Raw genomic sequence first — 22956 nt, 5'->3', positions numbered from 1 at the left:
GACACGGCAAAAAAAAAAAAAAAAAATGCTATGGAAACACACATATACATAGACACACACTTTTTTTTTTATGTTCCCCAAACTTCCTTGGAACCTAAGGTTTTTATATTTTATATGATCAAATTTGAATTTCAAAAATAAAAAGAAAGAAATGTAGATATTTGAGGGAAGTTGTAAACAGCTGAAAATAAATGACATTAAAAACTGTTTTACTTGGAAGACTTTGACTCACACTGCAGGAGCTCTAGTTTTAGTTAGAGATAAGGTGAACCCTCACATTTTAATGTAATGTATTTTGGAGACATTCTTATATCTGAATCACTAACAAAATTCCTACTCAATCAATAGTGGCATGAGATTCCAGGCCAGAAGTTTGGTATGCAATAAAATAAACCATTTCAAAGCATGATTAAAATGTTTTAAAAATATATGTGAAATAAAGGCCAGGGAAATTGAGATGCTCCCGAATGATCAAACAAGGGTCAAATGACACAGAAGAGGATATGACCTATGTGGTTGTAATCTGTAGTTCTTAGTACTCTCCAAATACCTCCACGGGAGCAATTACACCCTTTTATTTTCCTCTTAGTGGAAAGACAAAGAAGAAGAGAATTTCAAAGAAATCACTGATTATGTAGAGCATGGTTCTAATCCATACCTTTTTTTTTTTAATCTAATGACATCATTCTGAGACAGGATTGAACTAAAAATAATAAATGGGTTCTAGTCCTAGGTCTATCATGAAAATGCCGGGACACTGTTGGAAAATTCTTGACCTATCTGAGCCCCAGTTCTTGTATTTATAAAATGAAGTAATAACATCAATTGAATTCTATGTTCTCTTCCAGTTTTAATGGTACTATCATGCTATTTCTCAATATGATTACTTTGCTTCTTGCAAAGGAACTAGCATAGAAGTTATGATGCCCAATACTCCAAAAATACACATTTATTATGTAAGCTTTAGGTAAAGAAGTCATAAATAAAAAGAAATTTTAAAAATAATAAATAAAAAGAAATTTTATATTGTATGTATCTCTGTAGATATTATATATCTACTTAATGACATCTAAATCAGTGTTCTCGTCACCATCAATAGGCATCCAATCACAACCTGACACGTGTGTGACACTGCAGTTAAATCTGGAGACCATCTACATGCAAACTGATATGCAGACCTTTGGAATAAATGCATTATTGTAACCATATGCTTTGGCTAATTATGACTTTTTTAAATATTTTATTTATTTAATCATGAGAGACATAGAGAGAGGCAGAGACACAGGCAGAGGGAGGAGCAGGCTCCATGCAGGGAGCTGGATGTGGGACTTGATCCTAGGGCTTCCAGGATCATGCCCCAAACCAAAGGCAGGCACGAAACTGCTGAGCCACCTAGGGATCCCTAATTATGACTTTAATCATAATCTAATGAGTCAAAATAATTTTTTTTAATTTAAACTAATTATCATATTCTGTTTCTTTGTATAGGAAGGCACATAAGAAATACCATGATATACAGGTCTTCTGGAAGGATTTTGGCATTTATGGGTGGCAGTCAATTTCTGTACTCACAGTTCATCTATATTACTATTAATTTAGCACAAATACTCCTGAGAGATAACCCTAGAGAATAAGCTCATCAACTTTTAAAAATTAACTTTCATTTTGTCATTTTGAATTAGAAAGGTGAGATGATTTCTTCATTTACAGGATGGAAGGAACTCAACATAAATACTAGTAAACTTCTAGCCAAGGTACAGCTCAAATGACAAGTCAAGTATAAAATCTAACTTGAAGCTCGAAGACTTGACTATCAACTGCAGAATCTTAAACTTGTTAAATTAATTATAGAAAAATAATATTTTTGTCGTGATTAATTTTATATTCTTTTTGTTCTTTAGTTAAGGTAGAAAGCTTAGATTCCCATTTATTTCAAGCACCATATTTAAACCCAATCTTAAAGCCTAAAAAGCCATGAGAAAATACCAATAAGTTAAATATTCATCTGGCACAAAGGAAAATATGTATTTCTTAAATGTTCTCGTAAACTTTTTATCAAAAAGTATTTATATGTAATATTCGGAAGAAAGTTTCCTTCATTAACTTACTCAACTTATTGCAGTATTATTCAATAAGATAAAAGTACTCCACTATTGTTGCTTAAATTACAAAAATATATTCCTTAAATTAACACAATTGTACTGTGTAAAGAACTAAAATATATTGTATAAATAACCAACCAGGCCAACTCTCCTATAAAATAAACCAAATACAATTTATTATGCATAGTTTCCTCCTGGGAGTGGGAATCAGAAATGGTGTTTATATTTTTTCTGTTATGGTAAACTCTCTTTCAGTAGACCTTGTCTAACACTTTCACCAGCAACCCCAGCTCATGGCATGTGCTTACTCTGTCCCTCTCTCTCTCTCTCTCTCTCTCTGTCTCTCTCTCTCACACACACACACACACACACAGACCTTCCCCCCACTCAGCATTGTTAGAGACTGCCAAAACGGGTGCTTAATAAATATTCCTTAAATTAATTTGTTAAAATACTCAGCTGAAACACACCAATGTATCCAACATAACTCATGGTGTGTGACAAAAAACATAGATTAGCTCCGTAACTTTCCCAACCAAGTGGAGATAAGGCGTGTCATGGTATTTTGTTTTTAGCATCTTGGAAAAGAGGTGAGCTTTACTTTCTCTTGTTTTTCTTTTCTTTTTTTTTTCTATTGAAATACTTTGTTCTATAGCTCTGTTATGCATAAGTGCCAAAAAGTATGCAATGGATGAAAAATCATGCAATGACAGCCCAAGAACTGGGTTATGAACTTATCTATAAAGTATCACTTTACCTGGTAAGTCTGGTCAAATATCAGCCTGAGACAAAAATTTTTTTTTCACAAAGTCTAATTAAACACAAGGTCACAAGTTATGTATTTAAATGAGTTTTAAACTTAGTAGAGAAATGGGAAGGAAATGCAAGAAAGAGAAGAACAAATGGCATTTTAGGTTTTACTATTATATACATATGATATTTCAATTAAAAAACACATTTTGGGGCACCTGGGTGGCTCAGTTGGTTAAACATCTGCCTCTGGCTCAGGTCATGATCTCACGGTCCTGGGATGGAGGCCTACATTGGACTTGCTGCTCAGTGGGGAGCCTGCTTCTCTCTCTCCCTCTGCTCCTCCCTCTGCTTGTGCTCTCTCAATCTCTCTCCCTCTTAAATAAATAAATGATTTTTTTAAATAAGTAAAATTTTTTAAAAAATTTCTTTCCCTCTTGCCTCTCTACTTTCCATCAAGGTTAGTGCTAGTCTTGTGTATGATTAGAGTGTCTCCTATACCTAATCTCCAGTTCCAGAGTGCTCAATCTAATTTTTTTTGATACAACATATGTGAAAGAAAAACACATATATGATACTCTCCAGGAAAAGTGCCTACATTTTGATAAAACCAAGAAAAATAAAATACAAGCACTGCCATAATTTTCATTTGATGTATAAATATGGCATCAGTAAAGTGGAGCACCATTTGCTATTTATTTGAGATAAACAGAAGTGTGTAAACTATGACTAACGAACCAATCACACACAGCCCCTTTACCACTGGGCAAAAAGCTACTGCCTATAAGTGCATGAGACTGGCATCGTTTAGAGATAACTCTAAATCTAATGTACCCTTTTAAGGTAAGTCATTTGCAATCTCTTCAGCATTTCATCCATATTTCATGGCAAATTTCCTACTACATGTCTCTTGACTGGCTACAAAGCTAGTTCATAAGTAGTAGAGCTGGGATTTAAATTCAAATGTCTTATTCTTGAGCCCAGGCTTTTACCCCTAATGAGTTAAATTGTCACCTTTGTGGAGACTCTGACACTGAGGTTGCCTGTGTTCTTTCTGGGCTTTATTTCTCACTCTATGGAGAAAGAGAAGGAGAAATTAATCACTGATGAGTGTCTACTCTCTTAATCCTCTACCCTACTGCAAGATCATTGCATTGTTCATTGTGTTCGCATTTCTTACAAGAGCCAGCCCCAGAGAAGGCCTACTGATATCAAGGCGAAATAATCAATGAGTATGTTCTCCTACGATTCAAACGGAAGCTGTGTTCTATTTTAAAGAGCCCTGGACTAATGTCAAGGCCCGTATTTTTAAATCCCAGCTCTAGCAGTGATTTTCTCAACTCCCTACACATCTGTTTCCTTAGCAGTCAAACTAAGAAGTCAGGCCTCGTGACCTCGAAGAGCCTTTCCAGCTCCAAATTTTTGTGACTCCATGACTGACCCTGTGATAACATGTCAAGTTATTTAAACTTGGTGTCCAAACAAGAATAAGCTCTGTATTTATTTTTAGCTTTTCTTAACCACAATGAGTCTATGCATACCACCAGAATACTTTTCATCCCCATTGTTCTGGATTGAAAAATATAATACATTGCTATTCAAATGTGAAAATAAATTGTAGTATCTCTAGTTTTTTTCTATTTAAGCGGTTTTCTTTTTTTCCTTTTTTTATTTTTTTTTTCCTATAGCTTCACTTTGGAACTACCATGACTGGAATGTAAACTACAGGAAGACAGGGATTAGTGTCTGTCTTGTTCCTAATACATTCAGTGGCTATTTACTGAATGAATGATCACATGAACAAAGTGACTATTAGTACTATCTCATCATCTTTTTGTATATTCTTTTTCTAAAAACTTAGTCATATCTGGTAAATGTTCAGACTTTCATATTTCCTCCAACCCACTGTTTACCTTCAAGGAGGCATCTGACCTTAGAGGGACATGGGTTTCTATGACCCTGTACTGTCAGAAAAAAGGTGGCCTCAAACCCAAACCTGCAAGTCCCTGAACCTCTCTGTTTTCTCTGGTCTCTGCAACCATGTCCCTTTTCTGTCTGGTCACTTGGCTCTCTGGAGACATCTATTGCTGAAATCTATGGCTGTTTTGTTCAGTAGGCTCAGTCTGGGCACTATGGCCATTCCTTTCTCCTTAAACCCAATCTCACCCTTTGCTGGTGGTGCAGGACCCTCAAATGTACATTATATCCTTCAACTGGATCCCTGATGAAGTTCTTAATCCTTTGGTTTCTGTGTAGGATTCCCTGACCTCTTAAATGGGCATGGCAGGCTCATAGCATAGATAAACTCTTCTTAGTGCAGCAGGACTTCCTGAGCCCTTCATCCCACCCAGAGGGAAGGCTTGGAATTGGACAAGCCATTCCACCATCTTTATTCTGTTGTAGCTAAACTCACCAAGACATGAGAAAATTCCCTGCTGTAAGCTTTCACTCTAAGCGCTCATGCTCCACACTCTAAGCTTAATCGATAAATGTCGTGTGTGTTTTGAGTGCTCCACTGACTGGCCATTCCCCTTACTCTATCCCTCTCCTTCTGCCTCCATATTCCTTGAGAACAAGAATTAAAAGTGGAGCCTGAGGATGTGACTGAATTGTCATCATTTCATGATAAAACTTTAATAAATGAGCAGTTGCTTCTTAAGGATGAATCAAGAAAGCAGCTTCTTGAGATACAATCTACTCCTGGTGAGGATGCTGTACATTGTTGAAATGACAACAGAGGATTTTAAACATTAGATAAACTTGGATGATGAAACAGTGACAGATTGACTCCAATTCTGAAAGATCTACCTTGGGTAAAATGCTATCAAATCAAATAGTGTCACGTGCTACAGAGAAAACATTTGCGAAAGGAAGAGTCAATCAATGCAGCAAACTTCATTGTTGTCCTATTTTAAGAAATTGCCACAGCTACCCCAAAACTTTAGCTGAACTACCACCATGTAATCCATCAGAAGCCATCAACACCGAGGTAAGACCCTCCATCGGCAGAAAAATTACTACTCTCTTACCACAGGCCCAAGATGGAGTCACTTATTCTACACAAGCCATCAAAACAGGGTTTTCGGTTTTTGGTTTTCAAAACAGGGTTTAATACCTAACCTAATTACAGCTTCAAAATCCCCTAGAAATGTAGTCTTAACCGGTTGATCAGAAACGTTCTTATCAGCACAAAGGAGGTAATCTGTCATGGGGTTCTTCTCTATGCCCCAAGGAAGATGAGGTAATCTGCAGGATAAAGAACCCCTGCTCTTTCCCCTAAGGGAAAGTTCCTGAAACAATTCTTTCTTTTGTTTTGCTAATAACTTCTTTGCCCCACTCTCCTTCCTACAAAAACCTTCCATTAAAAAAAAAAAAAAATTAAAGGGAAGATAAGGGAATGGAGAAGAAATGTGTGGGAAATATCAGAAAGGGAGACAGAACGTAAAGACTGCTAACTCTGGGAAACGAACTAGGGGTGGTAGAAGGGGAGGAGGGCGGGGGGTGGGAGTGAATGGGTGATGGGCACTGGGTGTTATTCTGTATGTTAGTAAATTGAACACCAATAAAAAATAAATTAAAAAAAAAATTAGTTTCTGAGGTAAAATTTAGTGATTCATCAGTTGCATATAACATCCAGTGCTCATTAATTACATCAAGTGCCTTCCTCAATGCCCATCACCCAACTTACCCAAAATCTATAAAAGAGTTAACAAACCCAATATCCAAAAAACTTTCATTTTGTACAACTCCTTAGAGCTCCCCTCTACGTGCTTGAAGGGATGATGCCTCATGCATGAATCCCTTATAAAGCCAATTAGATCTTCAAATTTACTCGTTAAATTTTGTTTCTTAACAACTTGCTGAAAGTTTAGATGATGCTAAAAAAAAGTTTAATTTGCTAAAAAAAAAGTTTAGCTTCTTTAGCAATAAAGTATTTTTTAATTAAGGTATGTACATTGTGTTTTTAGACACAATGCTATTGCATACTTAATTATATAGAATAGTATAAATATAACTTGATTATGCACTGAGAAACCAAAATATTAATTTGACTTGCTTTAATAGAATATTCGCTTTATTGCAGTATTCTGGAACAGAACTCGAAGTAACTCCAAGGTATATTAAAGTCTGGCTTCTTACTTGTTTTTACTTTCATCTGTGATAAGAATAATCCCACTCCCCACACTGCATTGGTGCCTCTGGCTAACTGGAAGAAGATAAGATCATATTTATTAAGTGGAAGAGAGAGAAACACATTATTCGCATTATTTTATGCGGCTTTCTTATTCATTTCAGTGGGTGCATAGTGAGTAAATTATAGCACAATCTTAACACTGCCCTGACCTATCTATCCCCATCTCATTTGCTCATTCCTCACTACCACGCCAGCATTTTGTTCCTTGAACACTCCACAATCTTTCGGACTCTTTGAATGTAGTGTCCCTGCGGTCTAGGATGCTGTTCCTTCTGCCCACTGCTCAGATTTCAGCTGCACTTTCACCTCCAAGAGGTGACTCTTCTGACAACCTTATCTGAATTTATATACCTTCAATACTGTCTTTGTCCCCTTATTAGCAAGCTTCATAATCTGTGTAGGTCATGTTAATTATTTATTCACAAATTCATTTGTTTAAGTGATGAATAAACCCACTCTTCAGGATACAGAAACTAAGGGAAAAATCAGAACATCTAACTGTTCCTAACTACCTTAAACATAAACCTAGTCAAATTATACAAAAATATATATTTTTTCTTATATACATGTCTTTGAAGGGGAGCGAAACAACTCCAAAATATATCTCTTTGGCACATTGATTATCCTAAGCTCATTATTTTTAAGAAACGGAGACCCTGATGAGGCTCAGAAAACTGAGTAGAAGTTACCCTTTTGTAAGAAACACATTTGTTAGGGAAATCTGCAATTCTAAGGTTGTCTCCCTGGCTGCACTGGGAAGAGGAGGATATCTAAATCTCTAGACACCTATCAGAGAAACCTTCGACTTAAACCTGCAAAACAGCCTTACTTTTGTTTACTATGCTTTTCCTGACTTCCCACCCCCAACATCTGTCTTTAGCTGAAAACGATGTTTAAGTTGATGACTTTGGCCATTTGGGAGTTACTTAAGTTTCTCTGGGTCTCTCCCATGTATCCATGTTACCAAATTTTGTTTACTTTTCTCCTGTCCATCTATCTTACATCAATTTAATTATTAGATCAGCCAAAGAACGTACAAAAGGAGAAAACGTTTTCACCTCTATGTATATAAGGAGACTCTTACTGATCTCTTGCAATGCTTCAAAACACTAATACGTGTATGTATTTCATCTTGAAATATTTGTCATTACACTTCTTCACATAAGGAACTCTACCTGAGAATAAATGCATTGAATATTAAAACTGACAGTGCAGCTGATGAATCACTTTGGAAATGGTTCTCAGTTTCACCAAAACTATTTTCTACCTTATTGGGCAAAGAACAGACTCTATCCCATTAATCGTTTTAAATTCGATGCTCCTGACTTGTCAGTCAGAATGAGCTTATTTGCCACTTATTCAATAATAAAATAGATCAGTATTGTTGTTTTCTTCAATGAATTAATAAGGAAGCCCAAGTACATAGCTTCAAGGGGCAAGGAAAAACTGTTGGCTGACTCTTTGGCCAGGTATCAGAGCGGAGCCCTCCTACTTCACAAAGGATGAAAAACTCCTCTTTGTCATTTAAGTGTGGAAGCAGGTCAGTTAGAGTTTGATTGGCTCCAATTAGCACTCCCACAAGTTCTGACAGCCTTAGTGCTGGCAGTAGGACAACTTCTTTTAAATGAGTGTGACATTCTATGAAAACATCAACAACAACAACAACAAAGGAAATCATTTAAAGCAGAATCTCATAGCCAACCACCCACCCACAGCTCACTGCGTAATTCACTGTAAAAGGAAATGACTTATGCATAGCGGGTAGTTAAATAAACATTAGAGAAAGAGGCCTCCTTAATATAAAATTCCCTTTGAGTCAGAGGACTAAGAAAGAGATGATTGAACAGGGGCTTGAATGAGGAATAGATATTCAGTAAGCAGGCTAAGATGAAGGGCAAGCAAAGTGTTTCATCAGCCACTAGCACTAGGCAACAACAGTTGATTGGGAGGACAGGTTGTGGCTGTAGCAGTGCACTGTGGTTCAGGCTAATGTGGCCTGCAGAGTTCAAGAGGCTCACGCCATCACGTAAGAGCAGAGTTGAAATGAGGAAAATAATCAATGTGATATCACAGTTTAAAAGCATGTGATTCAGAAGTTTCCATTACTCCCCAAACATGCCAAAAATGTTGTTATCTGCAGCTCTTCAGGCAGTGGAAAATTGTCCAAAGGTACTTGCATGCTGAGACATGTTCTGTTTCTCTGCAGCTCTGAAACCCATCACGAAATCATTGACTTAGCTTCAGTACTGAGTCATCATTACCAGGTTTCCTCCATATTTTAAGTTTGGTTTCAACATGACTTTAGATTCAATTCGTAGTTGGTGGTGGTTGTATTTTAAGTCCATCTTAAGCTTCCAGTAATGCCTATGAATAAATATGCAGAACTACCACCAAGAATGAATTGAGTCAATGTCAGTAAATGGAAAATTCCTAAATGCTAACCTATTGACTCTCCAGGCTTTTAGAATTAGACAGCAGGAGAGATAATCGTGACTCACACTGACTTTGAATAGAAGCAGCCACTCAATTTGCCAAGATTTTAATAGTTATGTGGTAGGTTCTATGAAAATAACTCAAATGTATAGAAATAGGTCACTAACCCTTATTAACTTTTTAAAACAAAAATGAGTTCGCAGAGAGAATACAGACCACATATATTTGTACCCTCACATCCATTCCCTTCTCAAAAAAACTCATTCCAGCTTTAGATTTTTGCTCCATTTCTACTCACTTTCCCTCATGTCATATTCTTTGGAATGATCCATCCTAGCAAATCTCATCTCTGGAATTGCTATCTTCTCTTATCAATGTATTATTTCTATCAATTTTCCATGATATAACTTATTTGTACATTCATTTAATTAATTTCTAAACTTAAATTCCATAGGGTTTAAACTAGTCAGTGAACATCAAACCCCAATACCTGACAAAACATTGGAAATCAAGTCTATTTTAGAAATTCTGCCTTTTTTTTTTTTTTTTTTAATTATGAACCTTCATTTTGCTGTGGTCCCTCAGAATGTCAATCTTCCTTCATCTGCTCTTTTTCTCCACCTGGCCCAACAGAAAGCATGGGAGCAAGTGAGTTGACCTATCTTTTAGTCATTTACACAATACTTTTCTATACACCATTTCAGTTAATTCTACATAACACACCTAGAAGATAGATTCTCTTATCTTCAAGTCACATCCAAGGAAACAGAGTTTAGAAAAGTTACATTATTTGCCAAATGCTATAGAATTTATATGTTACAGTAATAAGATTTGAATCCAGTTCTATCTGATGCCAACAGCTTTGTTCTTACTAACCCTGCCTCTCAATAATCACATTCTTAGTTTAAATAGTAGCCTTAAAGAAAAAGGCATCTAGGCCGACCATATCTTTTTTTATATATATAAAGGTTTTTATTTATCCATTTGACAGAGAGAGCACAAGCAAGGAGAGTGGCAGGCAGAGGGAGAGGCAGAAGCAGGCTCCTCACATAGCAGGGAGCCAGAAGCAGGGCTCCATCCCAGGACCTTGGGACCACGACCCAAACGGAAGGCAGACCCTTAACACCCTGAGCCACCCCGGGACCCTTGGGCTAACCATACCTTAAAAATATAATTCTTTAATCATTTTAATGAGACTGAACCCCAGCAATGACTCAGACATGATTTAGAGACACATTATTTTGGTTTGCGTCATTTTCACAATATATATGAATGCTATATATGGATTCTCACATATATATGGATCAGTGAACAAAAAAAATGAATAAAAAAATTAAAAAAACCAGAAGACTACATATGGAGTTTAAATTTTAAAGTTTAAATTTTAGCATATGTTTGGTGTATAATCTTCCTGAACAAAAGTGGATAAACGTTCAGTCAAGCATCACTGAGAAACCCCAGAAAATAAAGCAAGCTGGAGTAAATAGATAAATGAAGTTGTGGTTCTACCCCCAACATACAGAATGGCTCTCCAATACTGAGGTGTGTGTAATGAAGTTCTTTCTAAAATCATGCTCTTAGCAACTGATCTGGTATCATTAAAAAACTTAATTCATTAATTAAATTCTCTATCTTCTTTCAAAATCACATTATTAGATATTTCACCTGCACAAAAAAAAGAAGAAGAAGAAGAAGAAGCTGGATGGGCTCCATTTGTAGACTTGTAAAGCTCAGAGTTGCCTGAGATTGCCTAGACCCTATATTCCACTACAAGGAAAATATGGATCACTGCTGCCATTTATTGAACATATATTATGTATCCAGCTCTGCTGAGTGCTCTACAAACCCTATAAACACTGAATTCTCCTGGGATAGGAATTAGTGTCCCTATTTTAGACGTAATATTGTACAAATGGGACTGGCAAAGCAGGTATTTGAGCTCAGGACACCTTTCTTCCCTAGTTAATGCATTACCTACTAGTATGCACCCTGAATGTGGCCATCTAATATGATTTGCTTTGATTCCCTTGCTCTGCTCCTTACAGCCATTTTGCTTTTCTTTTCTTTTTTGAAATTTTATTTACTTTTTCATGAAAGACACAGAGAGAGAGAGAGGCAGAGACAGCAGAGGGAGAAGCAGGCTCCACGCAGGGAGCCCAACGTGGGACTTGATCCCGGGACTCCAGGATCATGACCTGAGACAAAGGCAGACACACAACCACTGAGCCACCCAGGTACCCCCCCCCCCCATTTTGCATTTTTATCCTCACTCTCTTCTTCTGCTCCTGGTGAATTAACAATTTTCTTTTCCAATGACAAGCTGCAAGTATCATTATTGATTCTAACTTTCTTAAATTTGTGGGAATTCTGTACTCACTTTTCTCAATTGTTCTGTAAATAAAAAACACTGCTGCTGTTTTGGATGTACACATTGTTTCAGTATAGAAGCTCGTGGACATTGATTTTTTTTTTTTTACCTTGAGTTAATGAGTTATTTGCTATAAATAGAAGAGTAGGCCCCTTGAATCTAAGAGGACCTTCAAGGTCAAGTTATTCACCCTCTCAACCATTGCAGAATTTCTCTTGCTTTTCCTTTCAGAGAGGGCTTACTCCCAAGTGCCCCTGCGGTAGAGGAAGTGAATACATTATTCCCTTGATCTCCATTCCAAAAACATTTTACAACCTAAGTATTTCATCTTGTTCAATGTTACTTATGTGTAAAGATAGCATTAGGCTTTTCTTAGACTAACTTCTTTACCTTGTATACAATCAAAGAAATAACCACCTTTTCCAGCAATGAAGAGAAAACTAGCAGGGTTGGTCTTACCAAGGGATGGTATTTGATTTCCAATGTAGCAATTGAAATGGTAAATTTTTATTTTAGGTTGATTTTTGCTTTAAACCTCACCTTTAAAAATAAAACAGCTTGGGATCCCTGGGTGGCGCAGCGGTTTGGCACCTGCCTTTGGTCCAGGGCGCGATCCTGGAAACCCAGGATTGAATCCCACATCGGGCTCCCGGTGCATGGAGCCTGCTTCTCCCTCTGCCTGTGTCTCTGCCTCTCTCTCTCTCTCTCTCTCTCTGTGACTATCATAAATAAATAAAAATTGAAAAAAAAATTTAAAAATAAAACAGCTTAGGGGTACCTGGTGGTTCAGTTGGTTAATAGTCTGCCTTCAGCTCAGATCATGATCCCAGGTCTCCCTGCTTAGCAGGATAGTCTGCTTATCCCTCTCACCCCTACTTGTGCACGTGCTTTCTCTCTCTCTCAAATAAATAAACAAAAATCTAAAATAACAATATAATAATAATAATAATAATAATAATAATAATAAATAACATGGCTTCACTTCACTGGCTAATGTGACAAAGATTTACCAGACGTTAGGAGAACAATGATTACTAAAACATGGGCATTGTCCTCAAGAGCTAAAGATAAAAAGGAAAAAAATACCCACGTTTAAAGGTAGTTCCGCAACAATTCGGTGAGTGGGTTCATAAAACAGACAAAAGAAGCTCAGAAAGGAGAGAAAGAAAGCCTCATAGGGGAAATTATTCTGTTTTATCAAGGGTTAGCCAGTGATTAGAAATTCACGATGGCAGAACTGTTTACTAGAAGGATAAAATGGAGAAAGTCAAGTAAAAGGAAGGTGAAAATAACAAAGCAGCATGAAAAACCATAGTATTCAGGACCTGATAGTTATCTTGGTATGAGCAAGGGTAAAAGTATGATGGGGAGTGGCAGGAGATAAAGTTGGAAGATTAGACAGAGGCCAAATCATATGTGCCATATGGGGAGCTTAGACTATATAGAGTAGGCAATGAGCAATGAGTAGCCACTGATTGGCTAGTCAGGGAAAATGGCACCTTCAGTTTTGCAGCTTTAAAAGATCTCACTGATTCAAATATGGAAAATATTTTTGAAAAGAATGAGTCTAAATGCAGGGATATCAGTAAATAGTCTACTAGAGTCTTGGCGAAATATCAAAGATGGTAGTGGTATAAAGTGAGGCAAAACCATTGGACAAGAGAGACTCTAAGATACTAACAGGATGTAAAGCATAGGGCTTAGTGAATAATTGGGTATGCTGAACGAGAAAGAAAAGGATTCTAAGGCAGTACATTCATTTCTGGTTTGTTAATTTGAGTGGATGGTATAGGAAGACTCAGATCATAAAAAAAATGATGAAATACAAAGAAAGAAGTACGATCAGAGTTTATCGGTGGGACACAGTGAATTGCAACATCAAGGGATGGCCGAAGTGGAGATGTTTCAGGGGTGACTATGTACTGAAATTATCGAAGGAGGAATGGAGTCAGTTACAGAGGGAAAATGTGTGTGTGTGGGAGGTGGAGGTATTGCTACATAAATATAAAAGGATGAATGTGGATGGTATTGCTCAGAGGGAACATATAGGTTTGAGAAGTAAACGCCCAAGAATAAAACTGCAGCAACTGAAGGGATGGCCAGTGAAGAATATTCAGGTGATGTTAGAAAGACTGAAGAGGATCCCTGGGTGGCTCAGCGGTTTAGCACCTGCCATCTGCCCAGGGCAGGATCCTGGATTCCTGGCATCGAGTCCCGCATCAGGCTCCCTTCTTCCTCTGCCTGTGTCTGCTTCTCTCTCTTTCTCTGTCTCTCATGAATAAATAAATAAAATTAAAAAAAAAAAAAAAGACTGAAAAGTCAGGAGGGAAAGTTTTTCCTACAATAAAAGCGGAAGGAGCTTCAAGTGGAAGAAAGATGTTACTGGCATCAAAGGTGCAGAGCAAATAAAAAGAGAAAGAATAGAAATGTTTTCATTATAGTTGGCAATAAGGAAGCCACCAGTGCGCTTTAATGAAAGCAATATCTGTGCTGGAACAATCATATATTCAGTAAGACAAAAGTTCTGAAACCAAGAAAATCATGAAAGTTGGGGGATTTTTCTAACTGGGTATATATCATACTTACTTCAATTAATGCTGCTTATGGAAATAAACATGAAAAAAAGATATGAGCTAACTTTACAAATATTTGGCATTAAGAATAAAGAAATATGACCATCTGTTTGCATGACAACAGTTTGCTTCAAGAAAGTGTTTTTAGGTTTCTTTTTTTTTTTTTTTTCTACTTTAATCCTTCATTTTAAATCTCCAAGTATTGTTTTCTTTTGGGAGGACATGTGTACTAACTCAACAAGAGATATGGATCCAAGAAAAGATCAGGACAAAGTTGCCCTGTGTCTTCTTCAGCTTGACATACTCTCAGATAACCTCTGTCTGTGTGTGTCTGTGTGTGTGTGTGCTCGCGTGTAGTTATTTTACAGAAGAAAGAGTGACTCTGCTGGCCCTTGGCATACAATCTAAGTAGCAACAGTCAGTCTCGTATGTCTCTTTGGCTTTCAGGATTTACTTCCAGGATCCCACTGCTCCTATTTTGATCCTGGGTGTTTAAGTCTTGAACTACAGCACCCATCTAGAATCAATGTTCTATGTATTTTCTTCTCATCTAGATTTCTATAAAAACTTAACTGTGTTCTGTGTTTTGCTCTCTCAAATGTAAACCAGATGATCTAACAACAACAACAAAAAAAGTATCTGCCAATGCATTAGCAGATGATAAAAACCTGCTAGCACATTCCAGAACATGATAATCAAGAATTCTAAAGTTAAGGAATTATGGTAGATTGATTGTATGCTATTCAGTTTTAGGTACCTTTTAAATAATACCACATAGTCAGCTAACGATTCTTCCTAATTATACGCAGGCATATATTCACATCCAATTCTAGTAAATGCCTATTGTGTCTTCATTTGTGCAAAAGAAATAATAAACACTTTACATATTTTCTGTATCATTTTAAAAAGATAATAGAAATAGTGCTCTTTTGGGAAATGAATTAATGGTATCTAAAATTTAAGATTTACTCTCAATGTGACATAATTTAATTTTTCCAAATTACTCAAACTGCCTATTATCCCAACATTATTTCTTCGAAACATCTTATTTTCCTCTTTAGTTTAAAATGCCACTTTTATCATACATACATTTAACTTTCACATTTATTTGGCTTGGTCTCTCTTCTATTCTGCTAATTTTTCTATACAAATACCACACTGGTTTAGTTATTATAACTTTTAGTATACTAAAACATTGGATAATGTTTAAACAGACTTCCCTCAGTTTAGTTCTCCTCCCAATAATTTTTTTTCCATACTAGTGCATAGTTACTCTTCTGCAAAAATTTATTCTTCTACACAATCATTTTGTCAAATATAAAAAGTCTATGATCTTGAGCAAAGGATCATTAGGGATAACAGGAGCCAGATTGCTCACGATTGGAGAAGGGAATTCCATGTATGGAAAAGAATAAGACTAGAATATATCCTTTGGACTTGGTGGTACTGATATAAACTATAGTTGATGTGTATACTATATATAATTCTAGCTATGTCCATTGAGAAGCCGAGAAGCAATGAGACACCAACAGTAATTAGTACACCGAGCACCCAAATTTTGGTCTCTATATACCACTCAAAACTAAAAAAATATAAAAAATTTTAAAAATTAAAAAAAATCAGTATTCCTTATAAAATAGGTTGATTCAGGATTGAGGAGGGAAAGTACAAGATCAACCTAGACTCTTATGATAGAAAATAAGGAAACATTCAAAGAATGATGGGAACATATCAAAAAAATACAGCCTAAAGAGGCTCTATTGGTCAAATGTGGGACAATTTGAGCATTAAATTAAATAATAATGATCACATACTGTTACTCATTAAATAAAATAAAAATCACTGAATCATTATTCATATAAAAATTGACTGAATAAATTGGGAAGAAAGCTCTTCCTTAGAGTAAAATATAACTAATAAATATCAAAAGAATGATGGAGTTATAAAATCAATGAATTTTTTTTAATCAATGAATATTAAAACAGTGGGTAAAAGTATAATGAAAAAGAAACAGGATACTGATAAAGATTGTGTTGAATCCAGATGACTTTAGGTAGTATGGACATTTTTTAAATATTGAGTCTTAAACATAGGATATCTATTTACTTGTGTTTTATTTAATTTTGCCATCTTCCCGACATACCATAAGGACTGGTTCTACTCCCAGTGAGCCTCCTTCCCTCCTCGGAGAATGCCAGGTCCCCACGGCATCTGCCTGCCCCAGTCTGGTCCGCACGCTCTGCCCTGGCCCCGATGGAGCCTCTCACCTCCAAATGCAGACATAGGGCACCTTCTTGACCCAGTGGCAGCCAGGCTGCTCCACGGGGCCTCACCCAGTGTTAGCAAGGATATTCCCTCCTCAGTGTCTACCCCTAGTGACTTCCCGTCCACGGACCCCACTCTGCTTCCTGGCAGAAGTCCAGCTGTTTCTGCTGGATTCTCTCACCCCTGTTGCAATAGTAGTGAATAAAGTCTTTCACTTTCATTAAAAAAAAAAAATAGGATATCTACTTATTTGTGTTTTATTTAATTTCTTTCACTAGTGGTTTTTGGCTTTAAGAATCCCCATGACATTTTTCACAGAAATAGAAAAAACAATGCTAAAATCCATGCTGAACTACAAAAGTCCTCAAATAGCCAAAGCAATCTTGAGAAAGAAGAACAAAGCTGGAGCTACCACACTTTCTGATTACAAAATATCTTACAAAGCTGCAGTAATTAAAACAGTATGGTGCTGACATGAAGACAGACATATAGAACAATGGAACAAAAACAGGAAGTCCAAATATAAGTCCACACATATACACTCAATTGTTCTTTGACGGGGTGCCAAAAATATACAATAAGAAAAAGATAATCTTTAACAAACGGTGTCGGGAAAACTGAATATCTATATGCAAAAGAATGAAATTGGATCCTTATCTTATACTACACAGTAAAATCAATTCAAAATGGTTTAAAGACTTAATTGACTGTGGGAGACCTAAAACTGTAAAACTCCTAGAACAAAATATTGGGAAAAAACTCTTTGACACACTGTTCTTGACGATGATTTATTGGATATGACATCGAAAGCAGCACAGCAAAAGAAAAAATAAACAATTGGTACTATATCAAACTAGAAAGCTTCTTTACCAAAAAGGAGACAACCAACAAAATTAAAAAGTAACCTAAAAAAATGAGAGAAAATATTAGCAAACCAAATATCTGATAAGGGGGTTAATCTCCAAATATATAAAGAATTCTTTTAACTCAATAGCAAAATACAAATAGCCCAATTAAAAAAAATGAATATGGGCACCTTAGGGGCTCAGTCAGTTGAGGGTCCAGATCTCGATGTCAGCTCAGGTCTTGATCTCAGGGTCAGGAGTTCGAGCCCTGCACTGGGCTCCATGCTGGGCATAAAGCCTACTTAAAAAAAAAAATGAATAGCCACTAGGTATATAAAAGGGTACTCAATATCACTAATCATTAGGGAAATGTAAATCAAACCCACGATGAGATATTACCTCATATCTGTAAGGATGACAATCATAAAAAAACAAAAGATTAACAAGTATTAGCAAGGATGTAAAGACACTGGAATCCTTGTGCACTGTCAGTAGGAATATAAAATGGTCTGGCCACTATGGAAAACTCTACGGAGGCTTCTTTAAAAATTAAAACTGGAAACACCATACAATTCAATAATCCCCACTTCTGGGTACATATCCAAAAGAATTGAAATCAGAATCTTGAAACAATATCTGCAGTCCTGTGTTCACTGCAGCACTATTCACAACATCGAAGACATGGAAAGGACCTAAATCTCCACCAATGGATGAATGGATGAAAACAATGTGGTAAACATATAATGGAATAGTACTCAGCCTTTAAAAAGAGGGAAACTCTGCTATATGTAACAACATGGACACACCTGGAGGATGTTAGGCTAAATGACATAAGCCTGTCATAGGACGAATACTGCATGATTCCACTTACATGAGGTATCTAAAATAGTCAGGCTCGGAATCAGAGAGTATGATGGTGGTTGCCAGGGACTGGAGGGAGAGGGTAATGGGGAGTTATTTTCAGTGAGTGCAAAGTTTCAGTTATGCAAGTTGGATAAGTTTTAGTTTTCCAAAATGAATGTTGCACTAAATTATAATTATAGTTAACAATACTGTATCATGCACTTAAAAATTTGGTTAAGAGAATGGATCTCCTGTTAAATATTATCACATACACACACACAATGGGACAAGAGGAAACTTGTGAAGGTGGTACGTAAGTTTATTACCTCGATTGCAATGATAGGTTCATGGATGTATGCATATACCCAAATTCATCAAATTTTATACATTAAATACATGCAGGTTTTGCATATATAAATACATACACCTCAATAAAGTTGTTTTTAAAGAAAAAGATAGGGTAGGGTATTTATATAGTCTCAAAGTATCTTTCTACAAATTGCTTATTAATTTAAAGTCTAAGCACTTTACTATTACTTCATCCATATTAAGATAAACCAGCAGCATGTCTCTCTTGACACAACACCACTTATGTCCTGTTCCTGTATGAATCTACTCATGAGGAAATATTACACATAACCAAACTGAGGGAGGGTCTACAAAATAATTGGCCTGTGCTCTCAAAGTGTCAAGGTCAAAAAGCACATGGAAAGGTTAAAGAACTGTTTCAGACGAAAAGACTAAGGAGACAGGATGACTACACACAATATGTCATTTTAGATTTGATCCTGGACTAGGAATAATATAACTTTCAAAGATATTATCAGAACAAGGCCAACATTTGAATATGAACTGAGGATTAGATTAATATTTTATCAGTATTAAATTTCTTGATTTTAATAATAGTACTGTAGATGTGCAAGTGACAGATTAAAAAGTGTGGGCATTATACAATACACATTTAACTACTGTACTTACATAATAAAACTTAATATCTACATGCATATTTAATCATATATATGTATAGAAAGAGTGAGAGAGAGAATAATAAATGGAACAAAATAAAAATTGTTCATGGAGTTCCTTGCACTATTACTGCAACTTCAAAATTATATGAAATATTTTTTTAAATTACAGTTCAAACTGTAACTTTTACATTGTATTGAAATCTTAGACATTGAAAAGTCAACGTATAATTGGCTTTTAATTGTCAAATATAACCAGCATTGCCTTTAAACTTTATATCTTACAATAAACTTTATAATATAATTTGCTACATCAAAACCTCAAATCATTTTTCAGAAGGTAAAAAACTTTTGGAGGATAACAACTGCATATTTTTTATGTTCATAGTGATTTAAAGACAAAACATCAGTATTAAATAAAATGAGTAATCTACAACCCCGAATGAGTTTTAAGCCCAAACAAAATGTTTCCCTTCAGACAAATTTCTCTCAGCTATTCGAGTAGAAATAATCTTCCAACTCTTAACTCCTATGCCACTGTTTCTCTAACTTTCCTGGGACATATAAAACCTGCTATTATTTTCTTTCTCCAGAAATTTATAGTTTCTAAGTGCTTCTGCCTAGAAATACTTCCTTCAAATTCTTCCCCCCTCTATTTCCGGCTTACTATCCAATCAGCGTGGGTATGTTTTGCTTCTGGAAGCCTTTGTTGGAAACCAAGTCTGAAATAGATGTCCTTTGTCTAGCTGTCGAACATCCTTTCTTTCACTACTAAGGCATCAACAGCATAATTGCAATAATTCTTGTACTTCTTTTGGACCACCATTAACTCTAACTTTTTTTTTTTTTTGCTTTATTTGTGTTGAGGAAATAACTCATCATTGTATTCTATACATTTCTTTAATATTACCATGCATAAATTAGATTGGCAGTGATTAAATGCCTATCTATGTTATACTTTTGCAAAATGCTACCTATGGATTTCAAGTTTGAGGAGAAATCTATTTCCTCCTTCTGTCCACTGAGAAAGCCTGCAAGCAATGACAATTCATTTGAAGTGGGCAAACCTAGCATCAATATCTTGGCTTCTATATACCATTCTCTACTAAAAGGAATTTATTTAATCTATCATGTATCCATGCACGCTTATGCAATTATATAACTAATTTTTTCCTAGAGAATGTTTTCAGTACTTAACACTCAGCCTCTTTCTTGAATAAAACAAGGAAAAAAGAATGGAAAAGATACCTAACCCTTTGGGGTTTAGTGTGCTAAAAAAGTTCTGAGATACACAAGTTAAAGTTGGCATACTCTGGATCTGGACCAAAAAATTGTTTTTATTGGCTGTGGAAGATGGAATTTTAGACTATGTTGGGCCATACTATAATTGTGTTTAGAAATGCATAATGTGATGGGGAGCATTCAGCGTGATTAAAAGACTATGCGTGCTGGAAAGTGTTGAATTTTTTTCAGCACTTAAAGCTAATGCAGACAAATGACAATGCAGTTAATTTAAGACCATTTACTGAAGATATACAAGATATAGATATTTGCCAAAGACAATGAGGAAAAATAAAGAAGCCTACTTCTAAATATAAGTAATTAAGATCTCAACAGGATTCCAGAATGGGCTAAAGTCAGCTTTTTATTGGTATAAAAACAACAGTAAAGGAAATCACTTAGAGTAAATAGTTTATGCCTTGAGCTATCTCCTCAAAACAAACATTCCATTTCCCATCTGACAAAGAATCAAATGACATTGTTTTGCTTCTAAACAGGATTATTTTTTCTAGGATCCATGAATGTTGGTGATTCCCTTCAGGAGAGATGAAACCTATAAATATTGTTTTAGGAAGCTGATCTGGGAGTTTAAGGGAAAATATTTTATGCCAATAAGATCAAATTAGCTTCAATGTGAAAGCTATACAAAAGAGGAAAAGCTATACAAAAGAGGAAAATCTATAGCACAAGAATATATTTCAATCCTGTAGTCAATATTAAGATCCTAAATATTGTATAGCTCTTAATACCATTACTTAGATCAGTTTCTGCCTAAGGCAATAACAATTTAAACATTTCCTGTTTCATTCCTGCCCAGTATTGTTGTTTTTTCCATTATTGCAGCTCAAAAATACTTGGGCTGTTTTAAAGATTAGTGTGTTGGCATGAAACTGCACATGCCTTTTAAGAATATTTTCTTTAACCCTCAATCATGACTTAGTATTTTAAAATTCAATATGGTCAAGGGCCTCTAGCATCAAAACAAATTTCATGGAACCTTATTAGGAAATTAGTTATGATGGAAATGATAGCATGCTGGGACATGAATATTCAATATTTATCACCATTTAAAATGCTAATATGCAAGATAAAAGTACAAGTGTGACCCTACTTAAAATGCTAATATGAGAGATAAAAGTACAAATATGTTTTTCAATCCATTTCAGTTTCAATGATAGTTATGGCATCATGTTTACATCATCTCAGCTTTTTTTACTATATTTTAAATATGATAGAATATTTAATATTTTATTTTAAATATGATAAATATTTTAAATATGATAGAATAAATTCATTAAAAAGTAAAATAGCAATGATTTCTCAGGAATATTTTATGGTATCTTAACATACTGAGTGAAAGGCATGTTCCTAACCCTGCCTGGAGGAAGATGTGGACCATCCCACTGGGTTAAACAGCGTACCAGTGAAGTGAAAACTCAAGATTCAATTCACACAGGACAAAGATGAATTTGTCTTAGTCATTGATCACACAAAGGCATGCTGTTTAATACAATGAAATCAAGTCGGAGGGTGGAGGGAAATGTTATTGTCATCAAACATTTATGAAATTAAGCCCAGTCTCCTGTTTGGGTCAGGTATGGTTACTACAACATACCTGAAACGAGACTAGTAAGTCTGTCTGAAACATCAGATTTAAGAACTGACGACAGATTATTTGCTGCAATGCAGAGTAATTATTCAGATTGACAATTCACTTTGCAAATGGAAAAGTAAGAGAATATGAGAATTTTAAAATTTACTCATTTTGTCATTTGGGTATTCACTGGTCTACATAATACTTGTGAAATGTTTAGTTCAGATAATTAAATATTACTTCTATGTATCCTTAAATCATAACCTTCTTTGGTATCAAGAGCATGAAATCTCTGAAATGGCCGAATCTGGTTAGAAAGCTAGTTCCTCTTCTAACAAGGAGTGTGGTCTTTGGAAAGTTACTTAAAATATTTAGACTCCAATTTCCTCATCTGTAAAGAAGGGCTAACAGTTATGACCAATTCATGTAATTTTTGTGTTTTTTAAATGAGGCAATATATAGAGAACATTCAGACAAATATCTGATTCATGGTAAATCTGCACAAAATGTTTTGTTTTGTTTTGTTTTAAGATTTTTATATATTTGAGAGAGAGAGCATGAGCAGGGGAAGGGGCAGAGGGAGAGGAAGGAGCAGACTCCCCACTCAGTAGTGAGCCTGGATCCCAGGACCCTGAGATCATGACCTGAGCATAAGGCAAACGCTTGACCGACTGAGCCACCCAGGCACCCCAAATATTTTGTTTTTAACTTTAATATGCACACTAACCTTCAGGATTTCACG

The 22956-nt window shown here is 35.7% G+C and overlaps 1 protein-coding gene across 5 annotated transcripts in view; it reads right to left on the bottom strand.

Annotated features, from left to right (window-relative positions):
- PDE1A (phosphodiesterase 1A) overlaps positions 1-22956 on the bottom strand; it is a 335038-nt gene that overhangs the window by 236341 nt on the left and 75741 nt on the right. The gene's annotated exons all lie outside the window — the stretch shown is intronic.

Source organism: Canis lupus, chromosome 34, assembly GCF_048164855.1.
Source record: "Canis lupus baileyi chromosome 34, mCanLup2.hap1, whole genome shotgun sequence".
NCBI classification, from domain to species: domain Eukaryota; kingdom Metazoa; phylum Chordata; class Mammalia; order Carnivora; family Canidae; genus Canis; species Canis lupus.
Note: the sequence above shows the minus strand (reverse complement) of the source record. Positions and strands in the feature narration are given on the sequence as shown.